Source organism: Malaclemys terrapin, chromosome 8, assembly GCF_027887155.1.
Source record: "Malaclemys terrapin pileata isolate rMalTer1 chromosome 8, rMalTer1.hap1, whole genome shotgun sequence".
Taxonomy (NCBI): domain Eukaryota; kingdom Metazoa; phylum Chordata; order Testudines; family Emydidae; genus Malaclemys; species Malaclemys terrapin.
In genome coordinates, this window is record NC_071512.1 from 92180160 (window position 1) to 92199693 (window position 19534).

At 38.6% G+C, this 19534-nt stretch overlaps 1 protein-coding gene across 2 annotated transcripts in view; it reads left to right on the forward strand.

Moving 5' to 3' along the window:
- The window catches only part of JAK1 (Janus kinase 1), an 85562-nt gene that overhangs the window by 947 nt on the left and 65081 nt on the right, over positions 1-19534 (forward strand). The gene's annotated exons all lie outside the window — the stretch shown is intronic.

A 19534-nucleotide genomic window follows, 5' to 3' on the forward strand; every position in this document is an offset into this window, starting at 1 on the left:
ATAAGGAAGTATACAAGTTGCAACGTTAGGCATGAAGTAGGAAAAAGGAACTGTCCTTTGCAGAAAGGAATAGGTGTGGTCCAGGTAGAAGCTCACAAGGGGCTCAACGCTTGACTGACTGTAAAAGCACCCTAAAAAGTAACATTTAGTTGAGAAGTTTAGATAAGAATGCAACCTATTAAGGTCTATATCTCCAAACTCTTGTGGGCAGGAATCTTGGTAGTGTTGACAATACCCAAGTTTTCCCATCTCTGAGATGTTTACACCCTTCATACTCAGTTAATTTTCTGTTTGATGCCATGTGTATTGATGTTAGAAAAACCTGTTAAATTTGCTACTTCCTGTTACAGGTTGTGATAGTTGAAAGTGTTGAAATTCCATTTAAGAAAACAGTTTATCTCCTCAGCCCATAGGACCAATCAAATCATTACACTAAAGAGCAAAGTTATATCTTGCAGAAGTATCAGCATGGTTAGTGTCATTGGAAGATACAAAATAGTGCAATCTTGATAAGTGCTCCTTAGTACTAGGAAAGATGTGTAAAAAATGGCACCTTTTTGCTCACAAAACCTGTCCCTTGTGATACTCAGGGCTTGTCTACACTTGAAAGTTAATTTAGATTAGGTGAATTTATAGTGCAATAGCTGAATATTTTTTTAAAAGAATTTTTAAAAAATCTGTTAGCTGAAACAAAGCTATGAAAAAGATAAAAATGCCTGTTGATGCGAGCTGGAGTAGAATTTTACAAATGCAAGAATTTCTTGGTGGAGATGCACAAACCAGAAAGGACCCACATTAACTAATTTCAAGATCACAAGTCTTCCACAACTAATTACTCTTAGTTTTGGTTTGACCTATGCAGACTAAGGGCCAGATCTGGCAAATCCTATTACAAAATGTTTGCAGGATTGGGCCCTAGTTAGCATTGTCACTGCCAGTGTACCTTTTTTTGGTTAAAGAGAAGATGGTCTCTCCTGGCACTCTTCATAATCTCTATTTTATTGTGTATTTTAAAGACAGTAACTATAAAGTGTCTGAATTAGCTCTTGTTGGGCAAGCATTGAGACAGAATGGCTGAGTTGCCTAACTGGCACGTCATATCTGATCTTCAGCCGCATCCACGTACCTGCATCCCAAACATCTAACAGAATGAACTATCAATTTTAGCAGTATAAACACTATAGTCAAGTTAGGAGGGGACTATTTTAAAAATACATGTACTAAGGGTCTAGTAGTAGACTATAGACGTAGAAAATGATTAATTGTAAAATATGTCAATCCCCATGCTTAAGTAGATGGGGATTAGAACAGAGACTACATAGCTGTCTTTCAATATGAAAAATGCTTTAACTCAGTCTGGTTACAAATAGCACCAATCTTATGAAGGTTTAAGCATACATTAGAATCCTTTATTTGAAAAATTGGGTGTTTGGTTGTATCCTCCACATTTACAATGCCTGAAGAACTATTTCAAGGTATCTATAAGCTATGCAGGACTGAATCCCCTTATTACTCAATCTACAACCAAGAATTGGGTTTACACTGAGCTATGTATTACATTTCACCAGGTATTTTGACTGAGTTTTTCAACTTTTTTTGTAATTTTAACTCCAGAGGCTTGCTTGGACAAGTTACATTTTCTGTACAAGAGACTTCATACAGGCTCTTCTGTTTTGGGGCAAAATCAAAGTACAAGTTCCCTGACTCTGGCTGAGTACCATGACATATCTTAGATGCTGCTTAATCACTAGTGTACAATGTGCACTAAGTTCTATTGTGACCATATATGGGGAGTGGTAGGCACTTCCTCCACACACTTTTAAGTGTGCAGGAAATTGCACCTTGAGCTCAGTTTGTACTATATGGCAGGTGCCAATAAATACAAAGCAGATTACCTAGTCTGGAGCAGTACATTCATTCAAATAACTTTGGAAGATTAGAAAAAGAATTTATGGTTCTTGTGTCATAAACGAGATTAGACTGGTATCAAATGTGGAATATTAAAATATCATTTGCACACATATTCCCACAGTTTTTTTTTTTTATTTTGCAAATGCCATCTACTTTCCAGTTGGGATTCACAATACTTGCAAGCAGGGTGGATTTGATTTAATGAAATTGATTTAAATCATGATTTAAATCACTAGTTAGGAAAACTCAATTTAATCATGAATTTCTACATAAAATTGCATTCTTGTTGGTTGTTACAACCTTAATACATATCTTCACAACTCAGAGACAGATGTAGGTTTCATTTTTAGAAGGTACATACTATACTTTTTTAAACGGTGTTTTATTTTGAAAACTTTTCAGATTAGTTTTACAGCTATATCAGAAAATGAATGATTGGTTATTTCATTTTGAAGCAGATATTTATGAAGTCATTGGGAGGTGAACTATCTTCAATTCAACAGGTTAATCATTAATTTTGGAGGATTTTCTTGCCATGCTGTATTAGGAGAACAACATAACCAGACAGACATTTAAATTAAAATTGGGGGGATAGCTCAGTGGTTTAAGCATTGGTCTGCTAAACCCAGCATTGTGAGTTCAGTCCTTGAGGGGGCCACTTAGGGAGTTGGGGCAAAAAAATCAGTACTTGGTCCTGCTAGTGAAGGCAGGGGGCTGGACTTGATGACCTTTCAAGGTCCCTTCCAGTTCTAGGAGATAAAATTAATGGAGATATCCTATTTATAAATTGTTTTATTTAACTAAAACAACAACATTAAGTATTCTGGATTGTTTTCTTCAACAGCAAATATATAATATTTTAACAAAACAAGCATATGTCCCTCGCTTCTCACATTTACCTCCAGACCTGTTCTCCTTGTCCAGATCTATTCTGCCTCCAACAATCTTCTATTCATTGAACTTTTAGAGAGAGGTAAGGGATTGACTCTGTGTACACAAATTTGCAGAGGGACAATAGAGTTGAGGTCTGTTGTTTCTCACCTCTATATATTAAAAACATTTTTGCTGTTAACAAACATGTTACCTCTGGAGACACAAATCCACAGTTTGAGAACTGCAAAACTAAGCATCTCTGATGGTATCTTCTAGACTGAGCACTGAGTCCCATTGGGTAGTAGAAAGATTAATCTAAATAATCTATACAGAAGCCTGTGGAACCACTTAAGATTGGGTCCCTAATCTACGAACTATTGGAACTGATTTACAAAATTTTTCTTAAACATTACATGAATATGTTGTCTCATACTATAGAATTAGAATTTACAATCCCTATTCCATGATGAGATATCTTTGAGCTATAATGTATCTTTAGATTGCTTTTTGAGGAAAAAAAAAATTATAAAAAAATCCAATTTAAATAAAAAAAATCAATTTTTGATTTAAAAAAAAAATCATTGATTTTTATCCACCCTGTTGCAAAGCATTTCATCTAATTCCAGTAAGAAGAATTTGCTAATCTTGTACAGAGCAAGTCCACAAACATCAGAGTTTTTGTTAGGAGGGTTTAGGGAAAAACAAACAAACAAAAAAACCACAACACTTACTATCCTGTGCTTAAATAATCAAAGTATTAAACAGTTTAAATTACTTACTGAAGAATATAAACGTGTTTAAAACTGGAAAGAATCTCTAATTTCATTTAAATTTAAGAAATCTCAGTATTCAAAGAATAAGATATTAGTTACTTTTAAAGAGGATTCATATTAAAATATGGTTCTAAAAGACAATCTGATTCTGAAATTAGGAATATTAACAGATTTTTGGAACAGTTGAGTATTTCCAAATTAACTTGTTTATGGTCTTTATTAAAATAGTGCTAAAATGCAGGAAGTAAAAGCCACATCACATATATAATAGGAAAACAAACTGGTGTCTAAATTGCAAAATGAAAAACAAAGCATTTATTGGGAATTTTTCTTGACATGTTATGAAAAGAGGTGACAGAACTTTTGAAGTCAAACCAATCCTTGTTTTATTAGTCTCCTTATGTTTACTTCAGAAAGGTGAAATCCACAATAAGATTTCTAATACTCTTGTACTTTTACCATTGGAAGTATTTTCCACACAGCTAGGATGAATGAAAGTTACAGTTACACAGGGTTCTTTATTGGTTGAGTGAAGATACTTATTGGGAAGGGTACTTTCACAAAGACTGTTTGTGCTGTGATCAACAGTAATTTGTAAAAGATATAGAAATGTTAGTGCATTTTATAGTGTTGCAAGCCAGTGCCTGGATCTCTCTCAAATCCATGTGCAGGCTTCCCCCTTCCTGTGTAGAAGTATAAGCCACCACCATAATACTCTCTTCAAGACCTTATAGGGAGATTCTGGAATCAGAGGTCTACACAGAGGGAAGAGTAGGAGGGATGCACATATCCCCCTACCTACCCTTTTAAGCTGTATTCTTTTTTCCTCAGAGCAATCCAAAGGGATTTCTGGATCACCATGCTGCCACAGTTTGGTGGCGATGCATGAAGGGTGCCATGGGTCAGATCCAGTGTTGAACCAAATCCTCTAGAATCCATGCAGGTCTTTGGGGATCTGCCAAGTTTGAGGGTGGGCTCTCCAGCTTATTGGTGATAGTATTACCTCCCCACCACTTCCACAGAATTGGAGAAACTCCATAAGAGAGTCCTCAGACATCCTACCTCAGAGTTTATTCTGAATGTTTCTAAACAGCAAGGTGTTTAGATTATTTTGATAAGTGCAGGTAAAAAAAAATATACAGAGGGGCAAGAAATTTGTATCTTTAAGTAAGGATCAGAATTTGATCGTACATCCAGCCTGAGCTGGAGAAGATAAACATATTTTACACTGAAAACATGACAAAATAGGTCTTAGCTTACTGGTATTCTTCATGAAGCCTAAAAAGCAGGTTTATAAACCAACTCTTTTAGTTTATAGAGAGGAGCCTAGACTGCAAAGTTTAGATGCTGATCTCAAAGGAGTTTGGACCCATGGTCTTGGTTCTGGCCCCATCTCTCATCTATTGGAAGTTAATGAACAGTTGGAAGCATATTTGCCCGTCAGTATTAAGGAGCTGTATGCATGTGGAGGAGAAGATAATCTTTTGAATGATAAATTGGCAGCATTTGAGCTTCTCTTCCCTTTCCTCTCCAAAAGTTGCAGTTCCTTACAGGAACAATATAAGCTTTAATGCAATAATAAAATCCTTGGTGTATTCAGGATGTAAACACAACCATAAAATCTCTAGAGTACTCAGGATGCAGTTAAGATTTTTCAGGTCTGGGTAATAGCAAACAAACACTTGCTGCATTTATAGCAAAGTGCTTTCAGTGTTTTGAACATATGATTCAGACAGTTATAATGCTTTCTGCTTGCTCTGTTCAGCAATAAAGCTTTTTAAAGGGCTGAAGGATACCAAAATCCATCTTACTAGGAGAATAGAACAAACAAAAGAAGAGGTACCTGAACCTCAAGAGGTAGGATTTTGAGAACTCAGGAGTAAAATAGTCCTAAAGTGACAAGATTTAAAAAAAACAAAAACAAAACCAACCAACCAACCCCACACACACTTTTATTTTTAAACTTGCTGTTACAATACCTACAGTTATTAGACATGAAAAATTATTCCATTAAATTACTTTGTGGTTTTGACAGTAGTTTTTGTATGGTCACTTTCAACATTTCCTTCTGTTTGTCCATTTATATGAGTCTTTCACAGACTAGGAGAATTTTGTAGAATAACTAGGAAAGTGACAACAAAAAAAAAAAAATCACAGATTGACAGGGTGTCTCATAGGCAGGTTTGCAGGAGGGAATTACTGGTTTTCAAGAGGACTGTGTCCCTCAGAGGCCAGATGGATTTCTAAGGAATTTATCAAGACATTCATTCCTTGCTTCTCATCAAAATCTCTGAGTGCTTTACAGAAGTTCACCAGATAAGTAAATGGTGTTTCACATAGCATGCTTTCTCTGATTGGTTAAGTAGGGTAGTAAGCTATCTAATAAATAACTAATAGGAAAAAAATAGTAAGCTGGAGGAAATAATTGGAAGAACAAATTCCATTTAGAGCAATACAAAAATGAGCCTTTTCATATCTTGCTTTTGTCATCCTCTTTATAGCTTGTTTTTGTCACAGTTGGCACTTGTCTGGATATTTCGGATGCCAACATTGACATGAATATACATCTCTTTATTCATAGGAGTTGTATCATAAGTAATCTGTTAACACTTGTTAATCTTTTTAATAGGTGTCTTTTGCTGGACTGTTCATTTTTCTGCAGATAAAATGGGGGAAAGGAAAGGGTGGGAAGTTATAGGATCGAGTTAACAGACAAAGTTCAAGTTATGCTGAACTAAGGGAGGAAGTGGTGGAATCTCCTTCCTTACAGGTTTTTAAGATCAGGCTCGACAAAGCCCTGGCTGAGATGATTTAGTTGGGAATTGGTCCTGCTTTGAGCAGGGGGTTGGACTAGATGATCTCCTGAGGTCCCTTCCAACCCTGATGTTCTAAGAAGTGGTTGAGAAGTCAGTGACAACAAATGAGTGGGTACTGACTGCAGTTTTTTATTTGATAGGAACATATTTGAAACTGGCCCTTAGATTCAAAGGGAATGTTTACACAGGATCTGGTAACTCTAATGCCCATTGAAGGATAAGAACATTATATTTTCTTTCACCTAACTGGATATTAGTTTTTCCATGTTGATATGAGAGATGAGGATTTTTAGCACAAGTGAGTAACAGAGAAGCCCCAGTGATCCAGAATAACAGGTCACAGTTCTAATCCAGCTGTACTGCTGCTGAGCGCCAAAAAATAGCAAGAACAGCCTAATGTTAACTAGGTGTTAAACAAGTAATACTCCATAGCAGGCTAACAAAAGGTAGCAGGTACTGACAGTTGATAGCTTTGTGCTTTAAGTATTTGGAATCTTACTCACTTTAATGTGGTGATTTACTTAAAGGGGAGGAACGTGTCAGCTGTTGGACTTGGCTTGTCCAGTACTCAATGGTATGTCATACTGACATGTGTCTGGCTTCTGACCTATTTAAATTTAATTTCTAACTAAGCTTAAGAATATAAACAGATGTAGTTCTGGTCTCCCTGAGTCTGCATACTGACTGAAACACCTGAAACAGGTGTATACTGCATCCTCTGCTTACCAATGGGGTGTTAATTCTTGGAGGGGGAGTCGAAAGACCTGTGTTCTGATCTTGGCTCTGCAACTTATCTGCTGTCTGACCTTGGGCAAGTCACTTCTCTGTGCCTGTTTCTCCTTGCATTCTGACTATCTGACAGGCCTTAGGCACCTTTCTCGTGTATTTGTTTCCAGTGGGAGCTAGGTGCTTGACTGTAATTGATGTTGAAAAGCTCCCACTGGGAGCTTTAACACTGGGAAGCTCTTAGGGGCAGGGACTGTCTAATACTATGTTTTGGCCCTACCAATTTCACGTTCATAGAATTTTAAAAATAGTAAATTTCATTATTTCAGCTATTTAAATCTGAGATTTCAGTGTTGTAATTGTAGGGGTCCTGACCCAAAAAGGAATGGGTGGGGGTTTGCAAGGTTATTGTAGGGAGGGTTGCAGTACTGCTACCCTTACTTCTGCGCTGCTGCTTCCAGAGTTGAGCACCTGGCCAACAACTGCCGCTTTCCAGCTGCCCAGCTCTGAAGCAGCGAAGTAAGGGTGGCAATACTGCGACCCCCCCCCATAAAACCTTGTGACCCCCTTGCAACACCCTTTTGAGTCAGGACCCCCAATTTGAGAAATGCTAGTCTTCCCATGAAATCTGTTCCCTTCCCCATGAAATTTGTGTAGAATAGGGTAAAAAAACAGATTTCATGGTCCGTGGTGCGTTTTTCATGGCCATTAATTTGGTAGAGCTCTATACATGTTTGTACAGTGTCTACTACAGTAGAACCCTAAACTGTTGTAGCCTCTAACAGCTATTGTTATACAAATGGATTAGTGACTCTGAACCCTAATGACAACTGAAGTATCACTACCTTTTCATTGTGGATCACTTTAGCAGAACCATTCTGAGAAATATTCTGAGAATGAATGGCATTTGGGATTGTAGAGGGTAGTACCAATTGTTCACCCATTGTGACAACTGGCATAGTAGGAATTTACAGGGAATTGAGATCTTTTATTAAAATTAGTTATTAGTGGTCGTCATTAATCATCATCCTCTATTAATCATCATCCAAATTGGTGAAAACTAACTTGCTAGTGTTCCAAGTGAAACTATATTTTTCAAACTGCGTCACTTTTATTAGCTGGAAATACTTAGAATGAACCCATACCCATTTCCACTGTAGCAAACAGGAAAACAATCTCTGTCCCACTGTAATTGTATTGTTTTTTGATTAATTCACATAGGATGAATCAGACTCATCCTCTTGCAAAAAAGGAATAGAAAGTTGATTTGTATTTTAATTTGAAATAAAAAAAAAAAAAGTGCCCTTGCTACTGTGTGGTAATTCTTAAACAGTTAATATTTTAGATTCCTTGTGACACAGGTGCTGACTTTCAGCCCTCCCCCCACCCCGAGGTACTCCACCTTGCTCCGCCCCCCCAGACCCCACCCTAGCCCCGCCTTTTCTTGCGCTTGCTCCTCCCCCACCCAGCCTTTTCCCACCCCAGCTCCACTCCCTCCTCTGAGCACACTTCCCCTTCGCTCTGCCTCTTCCCGTCCCTCCAGGAGGAGCGGGGGTGGGGGGGGGCAGAGAAGAGGAAGGAGCTGCTGAACAACTGATCTGGTGGGTGCTGAGTACCCACTAGTTTTTTTTTCTGTGGGTGCTCCAGCCTCAGAGCACTCACAGAGTCAGCGTCTATGCTTTGTTATCCTGAAACCTAACCTGAGCAGGTGATATAAGGATGCCTAGAACAGCAGTGTACTTCCCAGCTCTCTTCTCCCACTACCTAAAACCAAGAGTTGGCGTGAGCTATTGGGTTGGTTGTGCTGATTTTCTCTCACACTAAAATTCTCTGGCTAAGCTTATTTTATTTCACCTGTCTTGAGTTGGATACAGCAGAGTAGGATAGAAGGACTGAAACTAAATACCTCTACATAACCTTTGACGTTTCAGATCTGACAGCTGGGCTTCTTGGGATACGTCTCGCTGCTGCAGGGTCCTGCTTGCTATCTAGCCTCAGAACCTGGGTCTGCGGACACAGGCTCACAGTATGGCACTAAAAATAGCTGTGTAGACATTTGGGTTTGGACTAGAGCTCAGGCTCTGAAGCCTAAGGAGGGGGATGGGCTTCAGCAGCCAAGCCCAAACCAAACATTTAAACACCTATTTTTAGTGCTATAGCGTGAGCCTGAGTCTTGCTGCTGCGGGATACTGCTTGCCGTGTAGATAAACCCTCTGAGACTTGGAACTTGTCTATGCTTGAAATGCTACAGGGGCTCAGCTACAATGCTGCAGTGCTTGAGTGTAGACACTACGTCGGCATAGGTCATCCACCTCCCCGAGAGGCGGTAACTAAGTTGATGGACAAATTCTTCCATTAACCTAGTGCTGTCTGCATGGGGACTTGGGTCATTTTAACTACCTCGCGCCAGGTGTGGATTTTTCACACTCCTGAGTGTTGTAATTATGCCAACCTAATATTGGCAGTTCAATATTCAGTAGGTATCAAAGTTTTAAACAGTCTTGACTAAAAGACCTTTCTACTCGCTTAGTTTGTACTTTCTTGCCTGTTGGTCAGTTTCACTAGTTCCATAGTCACCGAAGGCCTTTTTCCTCCCCCCCACTAAGATTTTTCCACTGTGGCTACCTCCCATGCATGGTAACAACCACAGTGACAAGGTGGATGCTGTAGTGTTACAGTTGCCCTGAACTGTGACATCATAGCAATTTGGGGGAAACTGTAGGAAAATAATGTAGTGTTGCTAGAGAAAGCGTGTGTCAGGGCTTGCTTTAAAAAAAAAACAAAAAAAAACAAAACACCACTTTTTCTCTCCCTTTGCTTGTTACCTTTAAATGGTTATTCATAGCTTTTCAGCCAATTATGAATGTTATAATAATCATCTGTTTATAAAATTTGGTTGTGTGCTCAAGTGCAGGCCTGGAAATTATCATTTCAGTGTTTACTAACCAGAGGATTAAGATCCAAATCTTTCCCTTAACTCATCTTAATAAGTGATTGATAAATCTATAGTTCTACAGCTTGTTGCATAACATGCCATGGTTACGTACTGTTACTTACTTTCCATAAAGGCATATATGGGACCATAGGTGAGAATTAAGACCATGTACACAAAATTGTTTCATTATTGACATTTGCTGCCTCAGTTTCTTCACGGCTAGTAATTCTAATTTTAAGTATCCTTCAGGGAAATAGTGATGTGGTGTTGGTACATCCTCCCAGATGGAACTTTTGAAAATCCATATCCAGTTTTGTCAATGTGGAACAAATGGATTTGTGATTGAAAAAGTCATTTGAGACAGATTTGACACTTTAAAATTTAACTTTTGTTTCCTTTGAGTTAGCTTGTCTTGATATTCAAACCTAGACTCTGTGCAGAGTTTGTAAGAAGGTGAAACTCACAGGACTAACTGGTTTAGTCTCACATTTTTAGAGACATTTTGCAGCACATAGAAACACATTAAAACTAAAATAGCAACTCAAGAACTTGGGCACCTGTATGATTCTAACAACTTGCTGTTGCTTGGCATCCATCAGTCACTTATGTCCAGTTTCCCCTTTTCAGCAGAGTTTAAGATCATACTGAAAACGTTTATTTGGACTAAGACATATTTGTTTACCAGGCATTAGTCAGGTGCTTAAGCTAGATGTGTCCCCTTTTACGTGATGCTGGATTGCTTCATATTGAGGTCTGTTTGTTTGCACTGTTTGCTGTTTGCGCAGTGTTGCCAAGCCACATACGTGTCATGTAGCCACTTACACTGTAATAGTTTCTCTGGCATATGCCTTTACTCAAGCGGATTGCCTCTTACACGATGAGAAAAAGGAAAACTCAACCGTCAAATATATTTGAATCAGCTATGATTATAGGCAGGCATTTGTTCAATCCAAGTTATACATTTTGTACATGCTCCTTGTCTTTCATGTTTACTCAGGAAGTGGTAGAAATACTGAACTATGTCAGGAATGAGAGGCTATTTCAGCATTCTGTAGCTATGGCCTGCATTCCTTGTTCTTACCTAGGTGTCTAACTTTGCATTTGGTTGTATTAAAATGCATTTTTTTTTGCATGAGCCTTACTTATCAAGGTATGATTACCCTGTCTTCATTTACCATTCCACCAGTCTGTCATCTGCAAAGTTTTATCAGCAGTTTGTATATTTATTTCCCAATCACTGATGAAAGTGTTGAATAGCATCAGACCTAGTACCGATCTCTGCAGAACCCCACTAGAAACACACTCGTTCCATGATCGTTCCCGTGGACAACAACTTGTTCTCTAACGCTCACTCAACATATAAGCCTTCCCAACTTCTCCACTTTCTCTGTTGCATTTTTTGTCCTGGTATGGTGTCCTGAGGATTGTAGATGGAGTAACATAGGTATAAGCATTTGATTTTATTGTTAAAAATATACCTATGGTTCTAGAACTATAGCATGACACTTCTTCCCCTCCCTCCCTGTGATGAGGAGTTCCATTAGAGTGGTTTACATTCCTAATGGACTCAGATTCTTCTGATGTGATCTTATGACTTCATGGCCTTCATAACTAAATCTCTAAGACAAAAATCCCTGACTCCCGCAGACAAAGGATGGCTTAATTGCCTTTTATTTGACTTTTAAAAATTAAATATTGATATTTTTTTTTTTTTAGAAAGTCTCTTAATATCTAAAAAAAATCTCGACACTAGAGGATACTCGAAGTTCACGTCTTCCAGAAAGTGCGGCTGTGGTCAGAAAAATGACACTAAAAACCAACATATTCCTATTCAACATCTCTCTGATCCCTGTTTGCCTTAGGGTCATATCTGTTTATTGACAAAGAGGAATTTTTGCTCCTGTTGCTACTGCTGAGCCAATACACTTAGAAAGAGGAAAATTCTGTTTTGGTTCATAGATCAATAAAATGCTCCTGTATATTCCAGTTAGTGAATCTGCTTGTGTTTATATACCAAGAGACAGTGGAACATAGTTTGACTTCTTTTGTTTTGGCAATTTGAAAAAAGTCTCTTGACAAAGCAAATTTGAACTTGGATGTCCTTTGAGAGGAATAAATATACTACTCTTGGGGGAATTCGGCACCACTGTGCAATGCAGAATTTTGCAGAAATTAATGTGCATGCAGAATTTCTCCCCCTGCCCCCTGCAGTGCAGGGGGGAAGGGAGAGGATGGTATCTGGGCAAGACCCCCCCCCCCCCCCCAGCTGGGCTCTGGGGCAGGAGGGGAGGGTTTTTTTTTTTGGGTGTATTGGCTTGGGGGGCACCATAGGTGGGCTCATGGGGGAGGGGTTACAGGTGTCTGGCCCACCCAGCTGGGCTCTGGTGGAGGAAGGGGACAGAGAAACAGTTAAAGAAACCCCTACAACAACCCAGTTCCTCTATACTCCTGGGGAAATGTGTGTGTCCGTATTGTTACGGACATACTTGCCGACAGCTATTTTGAAATAATGGAAGGTGGTGTGATTATGTAGTGTTATTTTGACAAAATTTGCAGAATTTTAAAATAGTGTGCAGAATTTTTAATTTTTTGGTGCAGAATGCTCCCAGGAGTAATATACAACACCATGATTTACACTGTAAGCTCTCTCATTCAGTTATCTTTGTTTTGCCTTCATGCTTGTCTGTAAGACATCTGGCACTATATGTGCAATTAAAATGGTTCCATAGCTATTTGACAATAAATACACAATGTATGACAGGGTGGTTAGAACAAGAAGGGGCAGGGGAGTTTATACACCTTTGCAGTGAACTTTACTGTGAAACAGAAAGGTAAATATTGAGTCTGTCCTGTCTCTTTAGTGATCAAATACAGCTACAACAGGGCTTCCCTCAGCTAAAGGTGTGGCTTGCTTTAGCTAAGTTCTAAAGAAGTGGAGGAATCCCTATACAGTACTTTTCATCAGCTCCAGTCCTCTTCCTAAAGATCCTTCCTCATTACTACACTTGGTCCTGGGCTAAATACAGAAGTTGCACTGGTTTAGCTAAAGGTGTTGTTTTGCACTGATTTAGCTAACTATGCAAACTTTGTGTGGACATTTACATCACGTAAGTCTAGTTTTCAGAACAAGGCAAGTTGAACTGATGTATGCTAGGTTTAAACAGATGTACACGTCCATACAAAGTTGCATTGCATTTAGCTAAATAGCTGCAAAACCATGACTTAAATTAATCTGGCATTTCTTTATATAGACAAGACTGCAACCCTCTAACTCTGTGTGCTTAGGCAGAACTGGTTCCACAAAGCTAACCCCGCCCTACTAACTGGTAAAGCTCTTCACACAGGTGCAGTACTTGTGGTCTTCCCTCTCACAAAATGGTGTGTTAATCCCTTCCCTGCCAGCCTGTTGACAGGATCTCCCTTCATAGGGATAGCATGACATAGAATTCTTAAATTTTCCTCTGGTAAATATTTTACATTTATGTGCAGCCAGGCTGTTATTAGGACTTCTTCATCCCTTATGCATAGGGTCCTGCCAAATTCATGGTCCATTTGATCAGTTTCACAGCCAGAGGGTTTTAAAATTGGTTAACTTCACATTTTCAGCAGTTTACATCTAAAATTTCAGGGTGTTGTATCCAGGGGGGATCCCAACCCAAAAAGTACCTGGAAGTGGGTCTGATCTCTCTCTTCTCCCCCCCCCCCACCATGCAAGTCTTTTCTGATGTTTAATTGAAGTAGGTTAGTGTGTTTGAAAAGGAATTAAAAAGAAATTTTTTTTTGCTCTCTTCTGGGAAAAGAATTAAGAGGAAATAGGTTTGCTAGGCACTTGGAATCAGATTTTTACAGGTATTTAGGTGTTGCTCAGCTCAGCATTGCAAGGCATAAATGATTTAGCAGTCTTAAGTCCCATTTTCAAATGATACAGGCATTTAGGGGCTTATGTGCTATTGGCGTTCAATAAGACATTGGAGCTGAACTGCCTAATTTACTTTTTAAAATGGACCTGTTACCTTATATTTGCTTCACAGTCCATGTGTAATTTGTTAGCAACATTACTAGTTTGGACCAGTATGATCTTATTTTTAGAAAACCCTAAAGCATAGCCCATCATGTTACCAGAACTAACTAGCAAGCTCCTCCCTCCATTTAAAACTATTAATTGCCCATACAGTTTGAAGCATGGGCAGAAGATCATTACTGATTTTACAGAATTGGTTGGTAAACTAGATGTAGTTTAAAGAAACTTTTAAGATTTGGCCCCCTTTTTGATAAGACTTAAAAAATTAACAAGGAGCCACAACTATATGCATTAGTTGCTTTTCAGAACATATAATTGAGTTGTTCGGGACCAGCAAATATCCCTGCAGACAAATTGCAGTGTCAGATAGGATTTTGGTGTAACTTCACAAGTTTAAGGCATAAGCCCTACACTATCTGTGAATGATCCCTAACTGGCCTGTGAGTATACTGAAAATATACACATTTATACTCTCTTGAAAGTTTGAAAGACTAAGGGTTTTGCATTTTTGTTACCTTAATTTTGTCTTAACTGGCTTGCCAAAGTTATGCAAATCCTCACTCATACTGAAAAAGCAAGGGTTTGTTTAATGAAAATATATGAGACAGTTCAGACTATGGCCCCAGTTCTGTAAACACGCATATGAATAATTTTGCTCCTGTTGATTTCAGTGAAACTACTCATTGAGTACATATTCACATAAGATTGCAGGACTAAATGAGCCAAACATAGGCTCAGTGAGATAAGTTTAAGAAAAAGCTAAGTACTGGTAGAACTTAATTGCATAGACTTACCTTACAAAGATGGTTTATGTTGTAGTGCACATCTGTGGAACAAAGTACTGTACAGGGAAACCTCATTATAAGAGTTTGTAACTTTAATTTGTATGCCTGTTGGAGAGGACAAATACCCTTTTATAAAAGCTATTTAGGGATCAGGCAGCCTACATGATTGTTTCCACTCTTAAAGCTCCCTTAATCACCTTCTCCCCCGCCCCATAATTGGGGAGGAGTTGTAAGAAGACTTTTAAGGCCTTTTATATGGTGATACATTTTTATTAAGAATTTGGCCTGATTGGAAATACTTATAGGAACATTGGCATTCTTTAAAATCTAAAAGGTGATTTTCATGATACCATTTTTAGAGAAAAAAGAACAGGAGTACTTGTGGCACCTTAGAGACTAACAAATTTATTAGAGCATAAGCTTTCGTGGACTACAGCCCACTTCTTTGGATGCATATAGAATGGAACATAGAAGTGGGCTGTAGTCCACGAAAGCTTATGCTCTAATAAATTTGTTAGTCTCTAAGGTGCCAAAAGTACTCCTGTTCTTCTTTTTGCGGATACAGACTAACACGGCTGTTACTCTGAAACTTGTCATTTTTAGAGACTCTGCGTTGATTGTGGTTCACTGATTTGCATATCAAGTTTTCTTAGTTTACAGGTAAAAGGAGGTCTCTTTCTAACTGCTAGATCTGCAAATAACCGCATTCAGCCCCACAACCTGTGATCTGAAAAATAAATGATCCTTTTTTCTTCATGCATAGTTGTTAGTAATAAAGGGAAAAAGTGGCAAAGCCAGATTAAGTTCTCAGTACACCTGGGCTGTCCTGGTTTCTTCAAATTATATTCTGTTATAGAAACACAATCCCTGTAAAAGCCAATAGCACTACACAGGTGTAAATGAAGCATAATTTGGCCCCCAGAACTTTGTTTTATTGGTGATGTGAAAGGAGGAGAGAATCTAGCTTGACTCTCAGATCATATGGTGGTATTTGTACAGAGGATAACTAGAAATAAGATTTTAACTTTGTACACTAAGCAAATTTGATATAGAAGTAATTAAAGCACAACTAAAGTAGGACCTCAAAATACTATTTGTATTCACTTTTCAAGATAGAATTGTATTTAGTTCAAGATAATTGAGCCCTTATTCTTGTAACTGGATATGTAGACAGGCCCTTTTAAGAAAAGCAAAGAATTTTGTGTTTGATTCAACATCTAGGCCAAAGGGGAAACTAGTAGCTAAGGAATATCATGTTTTCTGGATATTTGCTACTTTTTCTCTTCTTCAGTCTGGATAAAGAAGGCTTGGAAGGAGTTGTGTTGTTTTGTTTTTTTCCTGCTTTTTTGTTGTTGTTGTTGTTGAAGTGCTCCTGGAAGAACTAGAGAAATTCAGTGGGAGTTTTAGGCCTTGGCTACACTGGTGCTGTACAGCACTGCAACTTGCTGCGCTCAGGGGTGTGAAAACGCCCCCCCCCCCCGAGCGCAGTGAGTGCAGTGCTGTGAAGCGCGAGTGTAATCAGAGCCTGCAGTGCTGCACGCTCGCTCGCAGCGATGCAAGCTACTCCCCTCGGAAAGTCGGCGCGACTACACTCGCGCTTCACAGCGCTGCCACAGCAGCACTCCCGCAGCAGCGCTGTGAACTCACGAGTGCAGCCAAGGCCTAAGTCCTTAGGTGGACAGATAGGGGGTTGAGTCTTTCCCAAAGAAAAATTTTCTCCTGTGTGTGAGTTAGTTAATTAGATGTTAACAACAGCTAATAAAAAAAACTAAGTTTTAAACAGTCTGATTAAACTTTGTTCCTGTCTTATTTGCCATGGTTTCAGTGTCTTGATGTCACAATCCATTTTAGCCGAAAAAAAAAAAAAAGCCTACATTTTTCATGTGTTTAAAACAAAATAAGGCAGGCCTTTAAATACATTATAGAGAAGAAAAAGAGTGCAGAGAATTTTTTCATTGAAGGTCATCTTAAATCTTTGAAGGTATCTATCTAGGTTCTTATACAGCATTAATCACAGTGGTATTTAAACAGGTCACAAAATAAAGTGTATACATAAAGATAGATTTTTCTCTCATCCCTTCAGGGATTGGACTTTGTGTGTGTGTGTGTGTGTGTGTGTGTGTGTGTGTGTGTGGTATTATGGGAAAAGTTTTGCATTTTTCTCAAATCTGGGTATTTTTGTTATCCATTCAAATGGTTTTTTGAATGCCTTTTATTTTGTCAAATCCGATCCCTAGTTTTCTCCTCTAGGCTCTTAGGGCTAGATCTTCAAAATAACGAGGAGTCTGGTGGCACCTTAAAACCTAACAGATTTATTTGGGCATAAGCTTTTGCGGGTAAAAAACCCCACTTCTTCAAATGCATGGAGTGAAAATTACATGCCCAGATAAATCTGTTAGTCTTTAAGGTGCCACCGGAATCCTCGTTGTTTTTTGTGGATACAGACTAACACAGCTACCCCTCTGATATTTATCTTCAAAATAGATAGTTACATTGTATTCTGGACTCTGTTGTCAGATTTTCAAAAATCTCAGGTGTTGGGCTCTTGAAAATCTGGCCCAGAGCTCTTTTGAAATAAAGTCTGGAATGAGATCTTCACTCCTGCTTTGGATACTTTATGCTGAGAAGAAGGGTTGAAGCTGTACAAGAGGCCCAAAATATTCTGATTCCAGGTAGGTGAGGATTCCATTGCTACAGAAGCTGTGAAAGACAACAGTAATGTTGTTCTCAGAGGACCCCTGCTAACCTCACATAGAAGGAATGTTCGGGGATGGGGTGGGACTAGGAGAGGAGCGGTTTGTTGGGGTGGGCCTCAGCAGTGCCTGGATTCTGGGCATTGCTGCAGCCCATTGGACAGCCTGGAAAGCTGTCTTAATTTAGAGAGGCCCTCAGTGCTGGTTAAGTTACATGTGGGGTCTCTCCAGTTCCAGCCCAGATCAGGATGCAAAGTAGCGTAAAATGACAATGGGCCGCCAAGCCTGCCACTAGGTTGTGAGTTCTGCCTTTCTTTAGAGATGCTGCACAGAATTTCATCGCAGCTTTGGTGCCCACTAAGACCAGGTGTTGTGAACATGATTGCAGTGTGATGAAAGGTAGAGAGGACTGCTGACTACTGCATTACATGTCCTACATGTGGCTTACTAGCTAGAGCACTAGACTGGGATTCAGGACCTAGAGAGCTGAGTGCAAACTTTTGTTAATTTCCCTTCTAAAAAAGGGAAGAAATCTGTTTTACATGTAGTCAGAAGAGTATTGTATAGAGAAATATAGTTAGATTTTTTTTCCGTTTGACCGTGCGAACTTGGAGATTAGATTTAACTATTGCATGTGCACGCAGACCACATGCTTGTTCTGAAACTTCAATGCATGTGCAGCCAATCATTTTTTAAAAATTAAACTCTTACTCTTCAACTTAAAGGTGAACTCCAAAGCAGAAAAATGATAAGAGATAAGCACAGATTTCTAGATTGTGGAGCACGCTTAACACAGAAATACTTTTGAATGGCTCAGAAAGTTATGTCTGCCCTCCCCCTCAATTAAATCTTGTGATGAGATCTTGCTTATTGAAGCTATTTCTGAAAGAATGAAGCACCCTGGGACCCCCTCAGTGAAACCATTACATTGAGTTTACAAATAATTTTAATTTTTTTTTTTTTTTTTTGCAAAAATGAGTAAAACTTGTTCCCGTGTTGAATACTCTGTACCCATACCCATCTGGTTAATATAATATTCCACAGACAAATCTGTTTAATGTTGCTAATTTTTGCCTTGCAGTTGGCCTTTTAATGAGTTTTATAGCAAGTTTTTCTTTAATGTGGATTTGTTTTTAGAGTTAGACAGTTACAGTTAACTGGATTAAAAATCCAAAATTTAATTAATTGGGGGCATATTAGATTAACCATCTCTTTACTTCAAGACCAAGAGAAGGAAATTAGGGTTCTTTTGAATGTTTATGCATTTTCAAGTTGACTTGATTGTTCATGTGATTAACAGCCTTTTAGGAATTGAATCAAATAAATTACCATATTTGCATAAAATAAACATTCCTGTTTATCCTAAAACAGCACTGTTTACAGCTACTACCCTAAAACCTAAGGTTTACTAGGGAGCAACCAAAACTAATACCGTGCCAGGATTATCAAAGAGAGGCCATTACTGAAATATGAAGGGTTCCTTTCTGATTTCTATGAAGAATTTCCAGGTTAATGGCATTACAATAAGAAAATGCCTTACCCCACCCTATTTTCTCTTCTCTGCTCTCTACCGCTCAGCATTTTCCCACTTAATTGTTTCCTGTTCTACCTTCTTCCTATTTTCTTTAGGATCACATTCAACAGGGGGGAAAATGACCACACATTCAATCATGCCTGAGAATGACTTTTTTCCAATTGAGTGCAGCTTCTGGGAGGAGGGAAGGAAAATAAATGCCCACAAACTTAAACAAATAACAACAAAAAAGTGCGTCGTCACTTCCTAGATTGTTGGTACCGGCTAGTTTGATAACTGTGTTGTTACTCCTGGGAGGATTCTGCGCCAAAAAAATAAAAATCCTGTGCCAAAAAATTAAAAATTCTGCAAATTTTATTTGTCAAAATAATGCAATATAATCACACCAGTTTTAATTGTTTTGGTAAGTTATTTAAACTAGTATACAGAAAAATGTCACAATAACTATTCAGCATTTCCTAAATACA